Consider the following 20,721-nt stretch of genomic DNA (forward strand, 5'->3'; position numbering starts at 1 on the left):
ACAATTTGCATTATTTTCATGAACTAATGCTAATTTTGCCTGTCACTCCTGCATAGCTGACAAAACATTGCAATGTATTGATTGCAACAACAGTGAAACAGCACATGTGATTTTTTGAACTGTTAAGGTAACTATCACTATTTATATTTTAGTGAAACTTGGGTTCTTTCCTGTGAGTCTAAAGGCATACTGGACACCTTTTCAGGAAATGCAGTGGGCGAAGATTGAGACATAGCACAGAATCACAGAATGGTTAGATGGGAAGGGACCTCTAGAATTCATCTTGAACATCTTCCCTGCTCAAGCAGGGCCACTGAGAGCAGGTTGCTCAGAGCTGTGTCCAGATGGAGACACCACAACATCTCTGGGCAAGCTGTGCCAATGCTCAGTCACCTTTGGAGTGGAAAAATGTTTTGTAATGGTAGAGAGACCTTCCTCTGTCTCACTTTGTGCCCATTGACTCTCATCCTGGCACTGGGCACCACTGAGAAGAGCCTGGCTCTGTCCTCTTTGCACCTTCCCTTCAGGTATTTATTTATGTACATTAACAAGACACCCCCTTGAACCTTCTGCTCTCCAGACTAAGGATCCTCAGCTCTCTCAGTCTCTCCTAACAGGAGGGAGGATTTAATCCCTTAATTAATTCATTCATTAATTAATTCCCTGTGCTTTGCCGAGTCACCTCCCTGTCATGCCCTGGGCAGCCCTCGTGGGGCACCCAGCCCTGTGAACCCCCAGACTGCAGCCTGTGGGTGTGGGCAGGGTAAACGTGGCCCTGCTGTGCAGAGTAGCTGGCACTGTGCAGGACATGACCATTTTGTAGGGGGCCTTCTTGTGGGATGCCTGTGGCACCCAAATTTTTCCCTTTTATGCTCTACCCTGTCACAGTCTTCAGTGTGTTTGTGAATTGGTGGGTGCTCTCAGCCTGTCTCTAAAAACAAAAGTAAACAAGCCCCAGTAACTTAGAGCAGGAGAGCTCTGCTCTTGCTGAGACAGGTCTGCTTCTGGCAGTCTCATTTGAACAACGCCAAGCTCGTGGATCTGACAGTGTCAGCAGCAAGTGGTACATCAGCAGTGAAGGAAGTCTTTTTGTGAGAGAGACATTTGTAGAATGCTTTGATTGATTCCCCCCTGGGTGAGAGCAATGGACAGCACCCAAATTTATCAGCATGGATCAAGCTGTGGATTTCCAGTACTTACTGAAATCATTTCCCTGCAGCAGCTGCCTTTGGAGTGGCTGCAGGACACCAATTTTAATAACACTGAAATGAAACTTTTCACTAAAACTCTGAGAGCAGGGTTAGAAATTCATTGGAAAGAATCACCAGAGCTGTGTCCACTGAATCCCAAGCTATGTCCTGTTTCTCCAGTATGGTGGTGCATTTGCTCCCCTCCCCTTGGGGCTGCTCTACAACCTTTGGGATTCCTGTTAAGTCCTAAGTGAGGCCTTTTGAGCTCTCCTGGACCACAGTGGGCTGTGCCAGCACCTCGGTGTGAGTGGGAGTCCTCTCTGAGCTCATGAACCCTCAAGTTTGTGATCCTTGGAGGGCTGTTGCCAGAAGTTGATGACAAGGCCTGGGCTGATAACTCCATTCCTCCACCCACTGAGAGATGCAAAGGCATCAAATGTGAGTATTCCACTGCACTCAAGGGGAATTTTTAACAGGTGCCTTTGTACAGATAGATGTAGGTATCTCTGTTTATGCATGCATGTGAATTAATTCAAATACCCTCTCCAGTACAACAGCAATGGTGCTATCTTGAATCTGTAACTAGGTCATTCTAGTAATTGTAATAAATCCTATTTAATCACTTTATAAATATTAAATTAGTCAATGACTAAGTATTGTTAAACCCTTTTGCACCTTACCATTTTGCACCACTACCCTTTGCACCTTTACATTTTGCATCCCTGGCCCCCATGTAAATTATTCTGATCTGATTCTAATGCAATTTTCCTTTGTATGCTTCACCTGTGTAGTAAGTAATGGAGTAATCTTGCCACTGAACTCTGTTAAATTGCATCTTTGCAATTTTATGTCAAAGCCTGCTTTCACTAATACCTTTGACAGTGATTCTTTAAGCAGCCTAACACATTCATGTGCCCCATCCATAAGCACACACTCTGACTGTGTTCAGAAGAGCCTTGAGTTAAATCCTGTAAGGGCTTTCTCCAGTTCACCAGTTGTACAGTCTGATTGCTGCCTATTCCTTGCTTTTAGGATCTTTCCCCTCTTCCTTTCCTCCTCTGAATCTTGGATCTCTTCCATTGCAGTTTTTTGGGAAGAGCTGAGACAACGCCTTTGATCCGGATAAGAATGTTGACAACTTCGATCACCTGAGATTAGCCGTACAAAGGAGGGGGGCTGCTCACGGAGAAGAGTGCAGGAGAGTTGTGGTGGATGAGGGAATGTACTGGTCTGGCAGCAGTCCAGCTCTCTGCACTCTGAAGTGCTGATAGAGGCCCTTGTTTCTGAATGTGAGCAAACAGATACGCCAGGGTGGCGTCCAGCAGACTCCCTGAGAAGATATTTACATTTACTGACTGGGAATAGTTGATTTTTAAATGGGGTGGATGATGGCTCACTGTTGTCACTGCTGCTACAAGAGAATTGTCAGCCTTTTATTTAACAGCCTTATTAAAGTAGGTGCTCCTGTGTCAAGAAGGAGGTGTGTTAATGTTGGGAGGGCTGAGCTGAAAATACGCGATTGTAAAGATGCTCAGGTGACCCTGCAGTGGGAATAACTCTTGATAACCCTGTGTGAACAGCAGGCCAGTGATCCTCCAGCATGGACAGAGTTTAACAGTGCCTTTGTCTTTTTGCCTTTTTGTCTTTTTTTCTTTCTGTCTTGTGCCTCTGCCCAGGTGCTGCTTCGGGCATCCCTCGCTGGGTGAAGTGACAGAAATTAAAGTTCTCTTTGTGTTTTAGTTCTGAGTTTGTGGCTGTCCCAGCTGCCTGGCCTGACTCACACATGTGGAAATGGCGAGTAACCACATTAATGTAAACAGAGTTGTTTGTTTTTATTACACTGCTACACTCCAAGTTCAGTTTTTTTTCTCTCATTTATCTACTTGTATCTTACAGCAGAGTTTTCAGAATGGTTGGTGCATAGGGGTAAAAAGGAGGGGTTCTGTAACTGCAGATCAGTTTCCAAATGGAATTTTGCAACTTCTTTGGCAAGAGAAGACAACCATGTGCTGAAACCAGTTCAGGGCAGGTAAAGTGACAATTTTATTTTCTTCTGTTCAGAAAATCAAATTATCAGCAAAGCTGAACTATGCTAACAATCCTGTTACAAAGAGTGCACCTTTTAAATACCTTTAGGAAAAACAGCCAACTTAACCATGTTTTAAGTAAAAAGGGAAAAAAACCACGGTTTTTTTCCCCTTCTTTTCACTGTTAGAACTATAAGAAAGCTTGAAAAACTGTCTGCTGTTATAAAAGAATGAAGATGTCAGGCCTGACCTTTCCCTAGATTGTGGGCAGGGCATCCTGCCATTCATCCTTCAATTTTGACATAATTTGTTCTTGATCTTAAAGCTATTTCTTTAGCTGGAGATATGTTCCAACTTTCCTAATGTATTTATGTTACCCCCCATAGAATATTAGCATTACCTGGATGTCAGCTGTGGACTTTTAATAAGAAAGCATTATGCTTGTAGGTCTTTTGATTGTGAAAATTAAATTACAATGTTTAAACCTAGTGCATATTCTTTTCTAAATTTTCTTAGTTCTTCCCCAGGCTGATAGTCTATATAACCTGTTAACAATGCCTTAGGAGAGCAAATTCATTGCAGGTCTTTAGTAAAAAGGAAAGTGAAATTGTAACTGGTGGGGAAACCAGGGGAAGAGTTAGGAATGGCTGCTGTGTAGGAGGTGCAGGGTGTGAAATTAGACATTTCTCATTTCATGAGGATCCAGAAGGGAGAGAGGCAGGAAAAACAGGGAAGTCATACTCTTAAATGTAACTGTGTTTTTCATCTGAGTCCCACTGGAAGCAACAAAGTACTTTAAAAATAAATAACCAAAAGCACAGTTGCTCTTAAAGCTCATCTTATTTTATCATCGATCTTTTGCTGACATTGTTTTCTTATTGACGTCAGTGGAGGTTTCATAAGCAATTGAAAGCAGCTGTCTGCTTCAAACACACATTGAAGTCATCAGGAAAAGTGGTGTAGAGTCTTTCCCTGGAATATACTTGAGACTAGTCCAGTATGTCTTTTCATCACAAATTTTAATCATCAGTTGCTGGCTTTGTTTGTGTTTGCTGCAGTGGGACATGTACTAGAGCAGCTGTATCAGATAAGGGTGCACAGTAATATATAACTGGCTTTACCAAATCCATCAAGCTCACTTTCATCTTAAATACAGTGTTATTTATTTTCCTTTTTTTTTCTCATGCGCTGTCAAGATTTTTCTCTTTTAATATTTTAGAGGATTACTTGCTTTTGAGGAAATAAAGTTCAAAGTCCATTGATTGAATTTCTTATATCTATTTATATTGATATTTTGTGGCAGTGTATTAGGTTAGATGATTTTTATGCAGTGAACTTTCATTGCATGGTTAAATTGATATATATTAACTTTAAAAATTGGCTCCTCTTCTTTTTTTTTTTTTTTTTTTTTTTTCCCTAAGTGACACTGGGAAAAGGTGTGCTTTACCTGAAATCATCTTGTTTCTACAAGGAATTGTGTAATGGCTGCTGTTTTTTCAGTCTTTGTGTGGTCAAAAGTGTCTCATGCAGAGAAGCACAAAGTATCTGAAATAGTACATGAAGAAAAAAGCCAATATACAGTGGAGTAGAAGGGCATCATGTTTAGGTGAGGCTATGTGTACCAAAGGCTTTGGTCATTTAAAACCCCTTCCTTCTAATATTTCCAAGTAGGGAACAAAGGAACATTGGCCCAAGAAGGCTCGTGGTCACTGCAAGCCCTAACCCAGCTGGCAGGGCAGTGCTCTGAGCTAGAATCAAAACATGAAGGGAAAAGGAAATATCCTGCGTGGCTTGGTTTGGGAAGGGCAGCACTCAGGGCTGTCTTGAAGGGGCAAAGCAGACAGTGCCACGGCAATGCAGCGCTGATAAATAAATGATAAAATGTATTTTACTACAGGATGGGTATATTTCTAGGTTCTTTATATCTTCCTGAACCTGCAGAGGGTGCAAAATCTCCACATTGCTTAGAAGAAGCAGAATTATTTCATTCTCCTGGTGCATTTTGCTTCTCTGGTAACTTGTAGCAACACATCGTCAGCACCAAGATCCTCTCTAGAAATGTAATTGAAACAAAAATGGAGATAAAATCATTTATTACTGAAATTAGGGCTGTTGCCATTTAATTGGCAGAAGTGTTTTATTCTTCAACAGCTGAACCTAGTGCTCAGCAATTCTCTCTAGCCTAGTGCAGTTTGGTCCCTTGACATCTTCTCTCTCTCCCTAACAGGATGCTTTCCTCTTCATCATCTCTGTTTTTCTGCTTTCTGTTTGATTTTAATCTGATTATTTCTTCTGGCTCACAGTTTCTGATGGAATTCTTGCTTCCAGCTTTAAGTGGTTTCTTTCATATCATGAAAACAGTGGAGGTACATTATAAACTACATGGCTTTGGTTACACATTTTATTTTCACATGATTTCAGCAGTATCTAGAATAACCGAATAAGACATCTGAGACATTATTATTATTATTTCACTTCATTTATTTTCAGTGATTTAGCAGAGGTCTTCAATGAGAGAAAGTATGACAGCAACGTTTAGGCAACAAACCTGCTTTTGAAGTGTAGGGGTTTCTGGGATAAGCTTTTCTGCTTTCAAAGAAAGCCGTTCTGTTCTGCAAATCAAAACAAATGCTTCACTGCCACTCAATTAGAGCAGTATTATTAGGGAAATAATCCCTCAAACGTACAATACCTGTCAAGGGAGGGGCGAGAAAGTTGTTAGTGTGTGGTGGTAAAACTTGTCTAACTTGTCTAATTTCCCATGTTTCATAACAAGGATTTATTTTTTTTCAGTTTGTTTATTTCTGTTAATTTGTGTTTTGTTTTTAATGCACAGTCTGCATACCAGCTGTGAAAGGGCTGGGTCATTGTTGGAGGTACAACAGCCTTTCAGATTGGTGGGATTTACATGATTAGCCTTTGTGTAGGAGTGAATGTGCACTTACATTTAGGTCTCTGTATTGTCAAAGTTCTTTGTGGGGTTCCTTTTAAGCAAGTCTCATTAGTTTTTTTGGCTGTAACAAAAGCTTCTTTTTCCATTGACCTGCTTACATCTCATCTTTGGGTTGATGGGAAAAAAAACCAACCAAAAATATTGAACCAAAAAATATAAAATCAACCGAGGAGGTCAAGAGGCAAAATTGTGCTTGTGCCAAGGCCCAGCACAGACCCCCATGTTCTCTGTGGCTGCAGATGATGGTGATACTGGAGAGAACAGAAAACCTTCCTTGAGGCTTGTCCTTCACCCTGCTGAAAAACAGGAGGAAAATTTCATCTTGCCTCCTACCCAGTGCAAGTTTCAAAATTGGTTGCTTAGACAGTGTAACTTGCATTTGGAGATTTTTTAATAATGCTGATTAAGTCTGAGCATACAGTTTTCTAAGATGAAAATGATTAATTGTAAATAAATTGTTTGATTTGAAGATATTATTAAGATAGAATTGCAGTAGCTGTATTAGCAGCATAATGATAATCTGGTTGTCTTCTTTGATTCCAGGAATCACAAGGTTTAGACCTGCAAGGCAGAGCACAGCATCGTTATATAATTTGGTAGGGAAGAGAAGTGCTACTCTTCACAAAGGAGAGATTAAAGGCCTGGGGCCTGTTATGTACCCATCTGCAGCTCTGTTATAAAGCAGTGGTATTTATATTTTAATAATTTAGAGAGAGGTGTGTGAGGGGCTGCCTGCTCTTTGTGCAGCAGGGTGGCCCTTCCTCAGGTGGGAAAGCTCCCAGCTGTAAAAATGTTCAGTTCCTCACAGGGGCATGCAGGGCAGGGCACGGGGCTGAGGAAACACGGATGGGGGAGCTTGTCCATGGCACATTAGGTGATGGAGGCTCAGGATCAGGGAATTTCTCTGCAGGCTTCCTTGTTAATTAATCAAAAATACATGTGAGTGCATGAGAGAGCCTCTGTACAGCCCAGACAGAGCTACACCTGATGAAAGATGAAACAGTGCCTTTAGATTTCTTTATGTGCGTGGATGGGGGAGAATCACCTCCCTGAGCAGCCAGGGCTTGTTTTTCTTTGTGCCCCATGGGTGGGTGGCTGGTGGCAAGGGAGTGCTGCCACACAGGGCCCTGGCATGGATGCTGAGGGATGCTGAGACCCCAGCTGGACACAGCTCCAGGCCAGAATTTGAAGGCCAGACTGGCCTGAGTGGAGAAGTTTAATGTGCAATTATTTTGAGAGTGCAATTACTAATATTTTATTAAGCTCAGAGTGGTAAGACGGAAGCCAGAGGGATTATCTGCACCCTTGGGTAATATTCTCTGTATGTAGGACAATTTATTGTTTCCAGATATTGCCATTACATTCTTCATTATCAGCTGACACTTTTAGAAGTCTGGCTGCAGTGTTAATTTTATTTTCTATGTATCCTAGGGCATGAGAATTGACAGAGAGCTTTGCTAAGAGAACAAAAAGCTCATTAATTTTAGTCCTTTTTGCTGACATCTGATTCTTTCATTTTTCTATTAAAAACTTACTTTACTAAAGAAACTGATAGGGGTTCATATGAATTTGGCAACTTGACATCCATCAAAAGTGGAATAGGTAACAGGGATAAATAAGAATTCTAAAATAAAAACTAGATCTGTGAGGGATTGCTGAAGAAAGGCATAGGAAAATAAAGGTCTTAATTTGCAATCCATTTCAAACATGCTGCCTCCAAGGGACTTAATTAAGCAACAAATCTCTTATTGTCAGAAATTATTTATAAAACCTGGAAGATTTCTGGTACTTCAAGTGGTGTTTCTGCAATGAATTTACCATTTAAAAATACAGGGCATATTTGTGGTTGTGAAGGGAAGGGATTTTTTTATAGATGGGGAGGGACAACTTTATGGAAAGGCAGGTGCTGCTGCCACTGGAGCCCTGGAGTTCTTAGTGGCAGCAATAGCCACAGGCTTGTAGCAGTGTGGATTGTTAAACTTTTTTTTTTCCTTCCTCTTTCTCTCCTCTCTTTTTTTCTTTCTCCCCCTTTTTTTTTTTTTTTTATTTTTTTTTTTGTAAACAGCTTTCATTCTTTGTGAAAAAAAAATTGTATTGAAAGCTCTAAGAACCTGAAATCCTTTCATCAGCTTCAGATTAGGTGCATTGAGTCATCCCCAATGTGATCTTCCAGTTAAATCTGGGAGAAGATCACCACAATAACCTGACTAAGCAAAGGTAAGTGACATTTTATGCTGTTTTGGTGAAAATCATTATCATTATTTAATACTAAAGGCATTGTCTTTTTGCAGTTCTCTGCAAATACAGATGAGAGCTTTTGTCAAATTCTCACTCAAGAATGCATCATCTTCAATTGAAATATTATGGTTCTTTCTGCAGAAAATAACCGAGTATAGAGGAGAACCAAATTCCTAATTTATTTTTGGAGACAGGCAGGGAGAGAGAGAAGGGAAGATTTTGTCTTTTCTAAATACAGAATGCTTTTCTGGCTATTTTTTAAGTGAACTAATAACTCCTTATAAGGAGAAGTTGAAATCCTTGTAAGGTGCTTCTCACACATAACAAGCCCATGATCTTTAACAACATCAGGATATTCAAATCTTCACAAAATTTAAAAAAGGATTTAAGGGGGTTTCTCATCAGAGCTACAATAATATTTTTCAAAACTTTCATTTTTGTTTAACTTTGGAATCCAGATGTTCTCTGAAACACTTACTGAAAAACAGATTCACAGGTATCTGAAGCTGAAACACACCAGCTCCTAAACACCTGCACTGCATTTGTTGTGAGGCTTATCTGAGGCTGAGTTTTAGTTTTCCCTGGGCCTGACTGAAACCCTGTGAAACCAGGGCAGATATTTCCACTGTGGTGAGTATGCCCTGGGACACGCCCAGAAATTTCACTCACTCATTGACTGCAGCATCCAAGGTGGTTCAAACCAGCCCAATCCTGTGGCATTTTGGTCCTTTAGGATTCTCTCTCTGCCTTACACCCAGTGCACAAAAGCGTGTTGTTCCTCAGTTATGTCTCAGAGCCTGTGCTGATGTCCATAATGTGCCAACCCCTGGTGCAATTTGACTTTTCCCTCGGAAAACTTTGCAGGGAATGAATACTTAAAAAAAAAATTAGATTAGGCTTCAGTTCCTTTTCCCTAAATGTAAAATTTGTCAAAGAAGAATTTTAGGCTGTACTACCTCAAGTCTTTGCTAATTTGGAAACCTCTTATTCGAGTTTTGATGTATGCTCTGTGCTCACTGATACATATTGGCTTTAAGTAAAAGCTGTGATGTGTTGTGTGGGGTATTTTCATTAAAGTTTGAGGGATTATACTGCCTTTACAAAGTGCAGCAAGTCCTTATGTGAAACACTACATACACAGTCAAACGTGTTCAGAAAAGTTGAGTCCAAGTGGAATTAAACTGGAGGAGACGTGGGGAAGCACGGCTTGTATTACCAAAGGAGCCTTTATTTTTGAAAAAATACAGGGAGAAATAAAACCAATTGAGCAATTGATGCCAGGGAGGGAGGAAGAGCTAATGCAAAGTTGATGTGAGGACAGCTTTTGAGCAAAGTATTGTTTTTCCCCAGCAGCTCTTTCAAAAAGGGAGTAGCCCAAAAGTGGGTAGGTGTCAGTTCAGTTGCCATGACCAGCTGAGCTAAAACATGCACAGAAATGTACCAACCACTCACTCCTTGACAGGTTTGACAGAGAGGAAGTAAAGTGGATTAGAGCAGGGAGAGAGAAAAATCCTTTGGCACTGGATTTGCTAAGTAACTTCAAAAAAGAAAAAAGTAACTCCAGAAAGACTGGGTGGTAAGATCCTAATGCAGAGCAGATGGTAGTTTTCACTTCAGTCAGAGCCCTTTATAGATGCTATCCTAACTAAATAGCTCACATAAAAACAACACAGGCTTTAACTTCTGCTGAATTTTTACACTGAATTAGTGCTCTAGAATGAAACATATTTTATAACTTCATGAAGATAAACGGCTTTGTAGTGCCTTTAACTAAGGACATTTGACATGTTTATTTCTGTGTCACACTGATTGATTTTTTTTCCCCCAGCAGAAGTAGTATTTGTACCCACTGAGATGTTTTCTTAATAAACAATAAGAAAATTTGAGCTATTGAAGGCAAGCCCCATTACTTGTGCAGGTACTTTGTGTCCTTTCTGAATAACAGAAGTTCATGGCTGTTGGGCTTTGAACGTTCTCTACATCTTAAAAATAGACTCCTGTTATTAAAAGAGCAATCATCTTTCTCCATTTCACTCTAGAAATTCCAAAGTTAAATGCTGTGTGAAACAGAAGCCATTTGCTTGGTCACTTCTTGTGCAGCAGGGAAAAATGCCAAAAACAAAAAATACCAAAACATAAGAAATAAGCCCAATATATCTACTGCAAATGATCTGAATACTTAGATTTGCTCGGTGTCTTTCTGATCTCCTTGATACTCAGAAGATCCACCTGAATGGAGATCTCAGCTGTGTGTTCTGGAAAGGCTGAGAAGAATTTGTCTCTCCTGAGCTGCTGCTCTAGGTTGGCATCACAAAGCTCTCTGATGTTTTTCCTTGTAGGATTCTGGCTTGGTAGTGGAGACAGAAACTTACAGAACTTTCATTTTGCTGTTAACATCTTACACCAATTGGAAAACAGAATAAATCACTTACAAGTCTCCTTAACTATCCACTTCTGAAATTCTAATGACTTTTATGAATGTTGCTCTTTTACACTCCAGCAGGCTGAAAGATTACACGGTTCTTCGTGTTTTATCAGATGTTATTTTGCTGACTTCTTGAGAAGAAGCTCCTCTATCTTTTCCATAAATAATTAGTGTCCCCAAATGCTGGATGCAGATTCATTAAAGCTTTGTTATGCTGTCTCTTTTACTTCACATTTGTTGGGTTTATATGTGGGATTAATTTTTCCTGTGCTGCTGATTTGCAAACAAAGCCGATTGCTAATTTGACCCATAGAAGATGACAGGAAGCTATGCTGAGATAAAATACTTGACTGCTTCCAAGTTTTGTTATAATTCCTGGAAGACATCCATGCAGTCAGGTGTGTTAGAGACTGGAGTGTCACTTTGGGCATGGAGTTCTTTTAATGTGATTCTGAAGTTCTGACCGCACCATCACAGCTCTGCTTGTTACTCTGCTGTTGTACCTTAGCTGTAGAATGCATTATTGCATTTGCCATTTCACTGACTTCTGTAGCTTATTAGTTGACTCCTCCTCATAGTCACAAAGGAAGATTTTTGATTTTTAATTTTATGGAAACTTTTGAAATTCCTATTTTTTTCTCTTCCTTTCCCATCTTTCTGGTGGATTTTCAAATCCTTGCCATATCACTACAAATCTGTGCATTTTCAATTCTGAAGATGACAACCTTTGTTTTTCTACCCCACACAACTATCAGCTATTTGCAGAGGTGATGACTACTGGTGTGGTAGGTGGATAAGGAAGATGAGGAAGAAAATTATTCTTGACTAGCTGAAGTCAGTAAGAGTCTTCCTTGACCCCTAGATCCATGATACTACAGCTCTGCCTATAGTTTCCACTCAAAACATTTTCCTTTTACACAGAGGAGTCCCCCTCAAAAATATTCAAATTTAATTTGAGGGAAGGGTTGACTTTACGTGATCTTTGGGAACAGGGATGTTTTAGCTAGGAACACAAACCTTTTCCTTGCCACTTAAAGCAGGCTACTTCCACTCTGTTTTATAGCATCGTGTTTTCCTGTTGATTTTTTCTTCATGCTCTTAATTGCATGCTGTTGTGAAGATTACAAGCAAAGTAAACAGGAGGATTTGTTGTCTGTGCTTTCTGTCAAGTACCAGCGTTCTGTGGGAGGTGCAGCCTGTAACTGCTCTGAGGAAACTGTACCAGAGCTGAAGGAAGTGTTAGTCTAGTTTGCTAATGGCTGGGTACAGAACATTTGTCTTGTGGGCTTGATAATTTCATCTAAACACCAGACTTCAATCTGATCACCCTGGTGTAGGGCACTGCCTGTGGGCACTGCCTGGTGCCACAGCTGCGTGTGGCTCTTCCTTCTTGTTTTATGTCCCACGAGGTGCTTAGCTTCAGTGCCTTTTTGGTTTTTTTTCAGAAGCTTTTCTGAAAGCTGCCACAGCTACAACTGGAAAGGACTTTCCAGCCAAAGGAAATTTATGTGTAGAGAATTTCGCAATGGGGCATCCAAAGCAGATATGAAGAGCTTTTCAGCTGGCTGGATGAGGTACCTTCAGAGTTAATTGCCTCTTGCCTGCACTTGCAGTCAGTTCCCAAGAGCTGCATGGCTTTCTGACCATGGCAGCCCTTTGCCACACTGCCCCTGGGTTGCTGTGCAGCTCCTCTCCCTTTCCTTCTCCTGCTGCTTGCATTCATCTCCTCTGAAGTCCCATTTGCTCCTGGACTTGCTGCTTCTTTTAGCTTTATAGACAAACACAATTAAAATAGCGTTGATATTGTGTGGCATCAAACTGATGCTTTTGTCATGGAGGCAGCCTTCTGTTTCTTCCCACAATGAAAATTTGTGTAACACAACACTTTTCCCCTGATATAATTGAAGGCAGCAGTGCCAGAACTGCATACACTAGTTTGGGGGTTTTTGTTTATTTGCTGGGTTTTGTTCCCTTCTTTTTTCCCTGTGTTACTATCTACTTCCCCATTTTAAACTCTTAAGGGCAGGTACTCTACCACATATAAATTACAAAAAAACATAACAGTAGGGAGATGATCATGCCATGAGCCTGACTGTGAGAGGTCCGTGCTTGGAGAACTTGAGTCTGGAGGAGTCAAAGCCTTGTCCTTCTGCTCAAAGCAGTCAGTGACCTCTCCTCTTTTTTGGCACATTCAAGTTCTCCTCTCTGCACTCCTGACAGAGTGCAGAGAGAAGGAACACCTGAAAAATTAGCTGCTTTTTAGCTCAAATTTATTTGAAAAGCTGAATGTTTCTAAACATAAATCACTTGCCTGGGTCTCCAGTGGCACAGCTTTCCTTTCATTTGGTTGCTGTGGCTCTGAACAGCCAGATTTCCTCAGTTTGTGCATGATTTGCAGTCCCTTTGCTGTGAGTCACCAGGGCTGTAAAAGTGACTGGTGTCATGGGTGTTTTTTCATGCAGCACAGGTGAAGATGTGTTCCTTTCTAACTGTTACACTAAAGTGAACTCCTGGCTCAGGACACCACCTGGATTTCACTGCTGAATACAGGGCAGAGTCTGCATTTCAGGAAGACAAGGCAATACACTGCTTGTTCCTTTGCAATTATCTTAAGATAAGCTAGATGTGTGGAGAAAGGGACATTGGAGATATTTGGGCCAGGGCCCTGTGGCTGGAAATTAGCCTTAATGGCCCCAGCCAGCCTCACCTGGCCTTTCTTACGCTGCCTGTTGAAGCATATGGGGCCTTGGCTTCATCAGAGACAGTGAGTTCAGCTGATACCATCAGGATACTGGTAACTCAGTGGCTTCTTTGGGTATTTTTTTCTTCTTGATTTTTTTTCCATCTAAAATAGCTGTAACTTTCCTGTACTCTGTGCTGACCCACTGTGTTAAAAAAAAAAAATATCCCCCACAAAAAATCCAACGAGAACACCCTCCCATGCAGGCACTGGGTATTGTGGATGTCCAAGGTGGTGAGCTTTTGCTGTGGAAATCCCAAAATCAGAAGGTAGGCAACCTTTTTGTGCTCATAAAATTTGACACTAGACAATTGTTACATAGTTCAGGGTAGGTAAAAGAAAGGCACCTTCTTTGCTGTTTAATTATTTCCCTCCCCTTATTCCTAAGGCCTGTAATTAAGTATACTTGAGTTGTGTTATGTACAATCTGTAGCAATAAGATTATGATCATGTAAAGATTTAGATTATGTAAATACCTGATTTCTTTGCATGCAATCTGGATTTTAAGGAGATAAGTAAGTTATAGTGTCATACCTACAAATAAATTTTCTATACATTTCAGGGTCTATATAATTACTGTGGCTGCTTATTATGCCATTTATATAATGGATGAGAGGTTTTGTTCCCAGCTTTTGTGTTTTAGTGGCTGTCATTTTCTTGCTGGCACCTTTTACCTCTTGGATTTTAAAGTGACACTAAGGACCTGGAGAATCACGAGATTCTTTTTGGGTTTTGTGCCTTCTATCCTGTTGCCCAGTGTTCTGAAGTGCACACATTTTGCTCAGTTTCTATGTTAGGTGTCAAAAGAGAGGATTAAATCCAAGTTTGAAGAACTCTGCAGCTTTGGCTATTTTGGTTATCTGGTAGCAATGGTAAAACTGAGACACATGGGAGAAAGTGGGGGAGATGTGTTGTGACATGTTGTATGCCTGAGCCTCAGAAATTAAATTTTCTATAACTTTTCCAGGGTTTTTATCAGGCTGTAACAGCAATAGCTTATCTTTAACTCCTGTTCAGGTACTGAATTGCAGATTTCTGTTTGTACCTGAAGCCAAGTGAGGCTCTTTGTGACACAGCAGCACTTGTCTGGGCTGGTTGCTACTAAAATTCCATCATTGTCTCAGTTTCATATGCCCTGCTTGTCTGAGTGTTCCTGCAACCTGAAAAAAAATGACAGTAGAAAGACAGTAGAACAGTAAAAGACAGTAGAACTCTCTGTCTTGTCAGAATGATTCATGAAAGGAGACATCACTTCAGCTGCTGTTTCTATTCCATAGCTCCAGCCTGGCCTCCCACATCTGTAAGTCTGTGTGTTGTATACTGGTGTTAAGTGTGACTTAGCTTTAAAAGAGAATCAGTTCTTCTGGTAAATAACTGACCTGCTTATTCCTTAATTGGATGTGTCTTGTAACACACAGCTTCTAGTTTTTAAAAACTTTTTGTACTAAAAAGCCTCTGAAATTAAATTCAAAGTGCTGATCTCCACAAACTTGGAATTGCCTACAGTTTTTATTGTAAATACTTGCTGGATAAAGCTGTTTCCCTTGTTAATGAAGGTTGATAGGAGGTAAAACAGTTGTCACAGTTCAACAGGCAGAGAAAATTGTTTGTTTGTCTGTTTTTCTTACTGTTTCTGCTTTCATTAAAGCAGTGCTCTCACTGGAATATCTAAGTAGCTGTAATACTTGCCAGAGGAATATTACTTTTTTATTACAGTGTAAATCAACTCTGAGCACAATTTTGAATACAAACACAAATAAGATATTTCTAAAAAAACCCTAATGTGAGTTGAATTTTCTGGAGTTCCATTTTGAGCAGAGCGTGTGGAAGCCATAAAGAAGATAAACAAAATTTTATTCCAGCTTTTCCTCTGGGCTGAAGCCAGAATTGCTCCTGGTGCTGAGGATACCTGTGCCCGAGCTGCTTGGGCTGGTGGCAGGACACAGTGAGGTGTGAGAGGCTGGGGCATGAGGGGTGGCTTGGGAAGAGGAGGAGGGAAGGAGCTTTCTTGCTCTCACGGGCTCCGTGTGTTATAAAGCCTTCTCTGAACTTGCTCTGAATTTGTGAGTTCATGTGCCTTTGATGAACTTGCAGAAATTGCTGGCAGGCATTCAGGTCCCCAGGTTTCTCTGTCTGGTTGACTAGCCTAGTTCATTTTATTAATTGGTACTTCCAATTTATCAAATCTTCCCTTTTGAAACAGAAATCTCTTGCTACCAGTATTGATTCATTTAGTTTGGAATAATATGAATGACTGGCTCCAAAATTATTTTTGAGATACTCCTCCTGGAACATACTCACTGCTTACTGCAGCTAAGAGTTGGTTTCTTTTCCCAAGTAAAAAGAAACAGGACAAGAGGAAACGGCCTGGAGTAGCAACAGTGGAGGTTTAGGTTGGATATTAGGAACAATTTCCTCACAGAAACTGTTGTCAAACACTGGAACAGGCTGCCCAGGGAAGGGGTGCAGTCCCCAGCCCTGGAGGGATTTAAAAGGGGTGGACATGTGGCACTTGGGGACTTGGTTTAGTGCTGGGGTAAGTCAGACTCCATGACCTCAGAGGTCTTTTCCAGCCTGAATGGTTTCATGAGTCCCTGGCTTCTGGCTCCTGACACCTGTGGCAGCAGCAGGACGTGTTGTTCAGGAGGCCTTGGCTGCCAGAGCCTGCTCCTGTCCTGCACCAGCGCCTGCCACTGAAGGATTTTTGCTGCAGCACAGGGGCTCTGGCTGAGCCTGGCAGAGTGGGTGGGGACCCTGGGAGCTTTCTCTTCCCCCTGCACTCACTGTGAAAGACTGGGAGTATGTCCCTCACCTCTTGCACCAGGAGAAAAAATAGCTGGGATCTGCAGATCCACTCTCCTGTGCTCCTAATAGTCTCCAACTGGTATAATTAAGAACCTAATCACAGTGGTTCAAGATAGAGAAGATATATTAGACAGTATTGTTAATTGCCTTGGGACCAGCACAAGATTGTTTCCTGTGAAATAGTTTGGCAACTTCAGGGGAAGTTGAGGTCTGTAGCCTCATGCAGGCTCAGGCTCTTACTGAAGAGCTGCAAGGCTCATACATGCATCTTTATTAAAGCTTTTATTAAAAAAAAAAAAAAATCCATTATTTCCATGCCCACTTGCTCTTGCAGATTTCAGCAGTGCTACTTTATTTCTGTGTGATAAAAAATACTTATTAGTTTTGTGCGCTCAAAGGGAAGTAGGAAAAAATAATAAAGGAAGAAATTGGAAATGAGAAAATACTTGGCCTTATTAAGTCAGTGGAGGCCTTCAGGTGTCTTGAAGTTTCAACCAGAGCCTCATCCTTTTTCCAGCTTATTTCACTGAAAGACAAGAGCTGTAAAAGAGGCTTTGTCCATCTTATTTATAATTTTAATGAGGTAGCATATAATTCATAAATATCTTAATTTTCAAGTTAAACAAGTCTTTTTAGTCACAACCAAGGTGGAGTCAGATGCAGGGCAATAAAATGCTCAAAGCCTTGCACATGCTCAGCCTCTCTATAGCTTGAGAATGTTAAATGATTTGCAGCAAATTGCTCTCATCTCACTAATAGATGAAACTAGCAAAGTGATATTTTGTCCCTTCTGAAATGTTACTGCAGCTGGAATACCTGGGGCAAGGTCAGAGGGTGCAGGCTAAAATTATTTTGGTCAAATGCTGCCTCTGAGTGCTTGCAGTGTGACTCAGTCCAAGTTGAAATTTCCTTTCATGTAGACAAAGGTGGAGAGAGTCAGTCTGGATCATCAGCCTGTAATTCCATATAATAGAAGCTGTAATCATCACTCTGATTGTTGTACAAGTTAAAATAAGTGCTTCTGCTGTGAGGAGCAGCAAAGCACAACACCAATGGCTTGGCACTTGCTAGCACTTAATCTGCTGTGTCAAAGGTGAGTTAAGGCTTAGAAATTAGGTCTATTAGCAGAGTAAATTTATTTTAGTAACTGGATCAGTTCCTGCAGCCTGACAGACCAGTAATGTTGAGCCTGGTCATAGTGACTGAAAACAATGGAGCAAACTTGTGCATTTGTTCCAAAACAGAAAAACTCCCAAACCTTTATAAAGAGTCGTACTGGGGTTAAAATCTCTGCTGTTCAAATGGACACACTGAAAGAATAAAAGTTTCCATTCATGTTGCATTGGTTATAGTAAGTTTGTATATTGAGATTGGCTAAAGAGACACTAACTGAAGCTGTGAAGGAAAATTTTATTTTACTGTTAAACTTTACTGAAAGGATAAAAAGGGAATGATAAAAATGCAAGACTGAAAACACATAATTGCAGGCTCTGAGGAGCAAGCTGTTTTCAACATAATTCAAGAGTGGTGCCTAGGGTTAGACATACGAGTGAAATCTTCAGATCTGTTGGGAACCCTTTTTTCCCCCTATGAAATATTGTAACAAAGCTGGGAACACTGTAATGGCCGTGTCCACCCAGACCAGGCTGGGTTGCATCTGCTGTGCTGGTAATTCTTGGCTGCAAACCCTGGCTGTGCAAGCTGGAGCTTCAGGCTGGACAGCCCAAAGTGGGAGCAAGTCCAGCACTGCCACTTTAGAGGGTTTAGCTATGCTCTGAAAGTTTAGTGGGAAAGCAGAAGGACCAGAAATATTTTCAGGCTACATTTTATTTCTGAAGCGCTGCCTTTTGGGTTGCACCACCAATTACCTGTTCTGTGCCTGCCTCTGTCCTCTCTATTTCATCTTTGCACAAGCCTGCCTGCCTGTTTTGGGTCTGACCTGAGATATCCAATGGGATAAGGTGAAGGTGGCTCCACAGTAGAAAGCAATCCCAGGGGAAAAGTTGGTGGGAAAGAGGGATGGTAGTGGAGAGGTGCTTGCAAATTGTATTTTCATTGCAAGGTTTCCATAAAAAATACCTTTGCTTCAGCTACTTCTTTAGTGTCGATTGTTATACTAAAGGAAATTCTATGATTTTTTTTTTCCAAAACTAAAATATATATATATATATATGAAGAAAATTAATTTTAAGTGTAAGCAAGCTTAAATGATTGAAAATGTAGTCAGAAGAAATCACAGTAGAAGCACGTGGGAAGGTGCCGTAACAATAATCTGTGAACCCTGCAGTAGCATGTGTATTCTAGGTGCTGTGAACTGCCAGAATCCTGCCAAGATTTTGCTCCTGTGCCTTGCATGGGCCACGGAGTCAGTGGGAAGGCTTGTCTGGGGCTTGGCTGAGCCCACGTGGCTCGGTGGGATTGTGGTTACGTCAGGAGCTCAGAGACACCTCTAAAACCAATCACAGAGCATTTCTGTCTGTTACACACAGGACTTAGGAGGATTTAGTCTGCAAGTGCTAGTATAACAGCCATCAGCACTAATAATAACACAAGCAAGCTTCTAGAAGCAGTGAGTGTATAAGAAAGAGCAAGGAGTGGAAAATCAATAGGCAAACCAAATGATTACTGACCCTGACAGAAGCATGCTATAATTTTCACTCTCCAGGGCTTTTTTACATGTATATCAGCTTATTTATCAGCTTGATACTTAGGTAAATATATGTATAAGAAATATGTGCATATATTAATTTAGAACTACAAGGGTGACTTTCATAACGTAGCATATTCCAGAGAGTCATGTGCTGGCATTCAAACCCTAAAACTTTGGCAAAGCTGTGCAAGAAAATGAAATATGTAGAACCATGAAGATTTGGGAACTTTCTTCTGAGTTATCTCTGAAAGACAGAAACTGTGGGCTTAGGATCTAGGATTTTCACATGTGGGGTTTGTTGCTGTTGTTCTCAACTTAGATGTTTTTTTTTTCTGGATTTATTTTTCAGGAAATTAAAAGATAATTATTCTGGGAATGCCAAGGACATCTTCTGCACTTTGATGTTGTCAGAGGGGATGGTGAGCTTGTTGCATGCCTAGCTTGCTGGGTAACTGAGAGTTTTTCACTTTCTCTGGTCTGTTCTGCTGGAGATCTGCTAACTGGAGACTTAGAGCCAGATGAGGATGTGGGATGCTCACAGCCCGTGGGATATGCAGCCAGGAAGCCAAAGGTTCTACAAATAACTTTGTTTTTGCCTTAAGCTATAAACCACATTCTCTTATGCAGATCTGGCAGGGTTAAGATAAAGCTTCAATACTTTCATTCCTCTGAATACTTTCATTCTGCTGTGCCCTCTGAAAATGAAGAAATAATTGGATGGAAGTAGATTTGAATCTATTACCCTTCGAAGAATACCAGGATTTGTGCATGTGTTTGTTTTACAATGAGCTCATACCACTAGCCAGCTTTCTTCCTGACCATAAATTCCTTTTAGAAGGAAATATATTGCAGGATTTACTCTGAGCCTCAAGGTGCTGGCTGTGAATAGACCATAGCAATTCAGACCTGGCACTGAGGCATGATCCTGCTTCCACCACCTTCTATTTTTGGATGTTCACATTTCCCATAATATCAGAGGCAGATACCTTACTGCACAGTATTCCAAAGAAGGAAGAAGATATCTCATGTCATCTCTTATTTCTGTCTGCTAAAAATCTGCTGCCTCATCCATGTTACCTGTCTCTCAGTGGGTTGCAGAAGCCATTCTGAGCATTGACCGTGTGGGTCTCTGAACTCTGGCTTTTGAAAGGGTGAGAAGTGGAAAAGAACAAAAAATAGAAGTCCATGCAGATGAGGGGAGCTGTAGACACAGATCATTTGCAGCGAGGGTAAGAGATGTGAATCACAGCTTGGTTTTGGTACTCCAGGCCTTAAGAGATGCAGAGCTCCTATGTACTGAAATTTTAATTTTGGTTAAAGCCACTAGGCAGGGCTCTGTTGTAGCTGTTTTCGTGTCTTCCCCTTCACACTGCCAGGGCCTGACTTTGGGAAATAGACTTAGCAGTGTCGTTTTACTTTCAGGTGTAGCCCTTGCAAGACCTCAGGCAGAAGGACCCCAGAACCCTCACACTGAGGCCTGGGAAGCTCTTGAGAGAGTTGCTGATGCCCTTCAACAAAGACAAGCACATCGTCGTGCGATGTCACAGCCGTGTCTTCCTGCAGTGTTAGGAGAAAAAATGCAATTGCATTTTTCAGTGGGACACCTTAAAGAAGAGGTCCTTTGCTGATAATTGAATGGACTTTCTTATCCTACAGATATCCAAAACCAATTTTTACAACATTAGAAATGACA

The sequence above is a fragment of the Vidua chalybeata genome, chromosome 5 (assembly GCF_026979565.1).
Source record: "Vidua chalybeata isolate OUT-0048 chromosome 5, bVidCha1 merged haplotype, whole genome shotgun sequence".
In the NCBI taxonomy this organism is placed as follows: domain Eukaryota; kingdom Metazoa; phylum Chordata; class Aves; order Passeriformes; family Viduidae; genus Vidua; species Vidua chalybeata.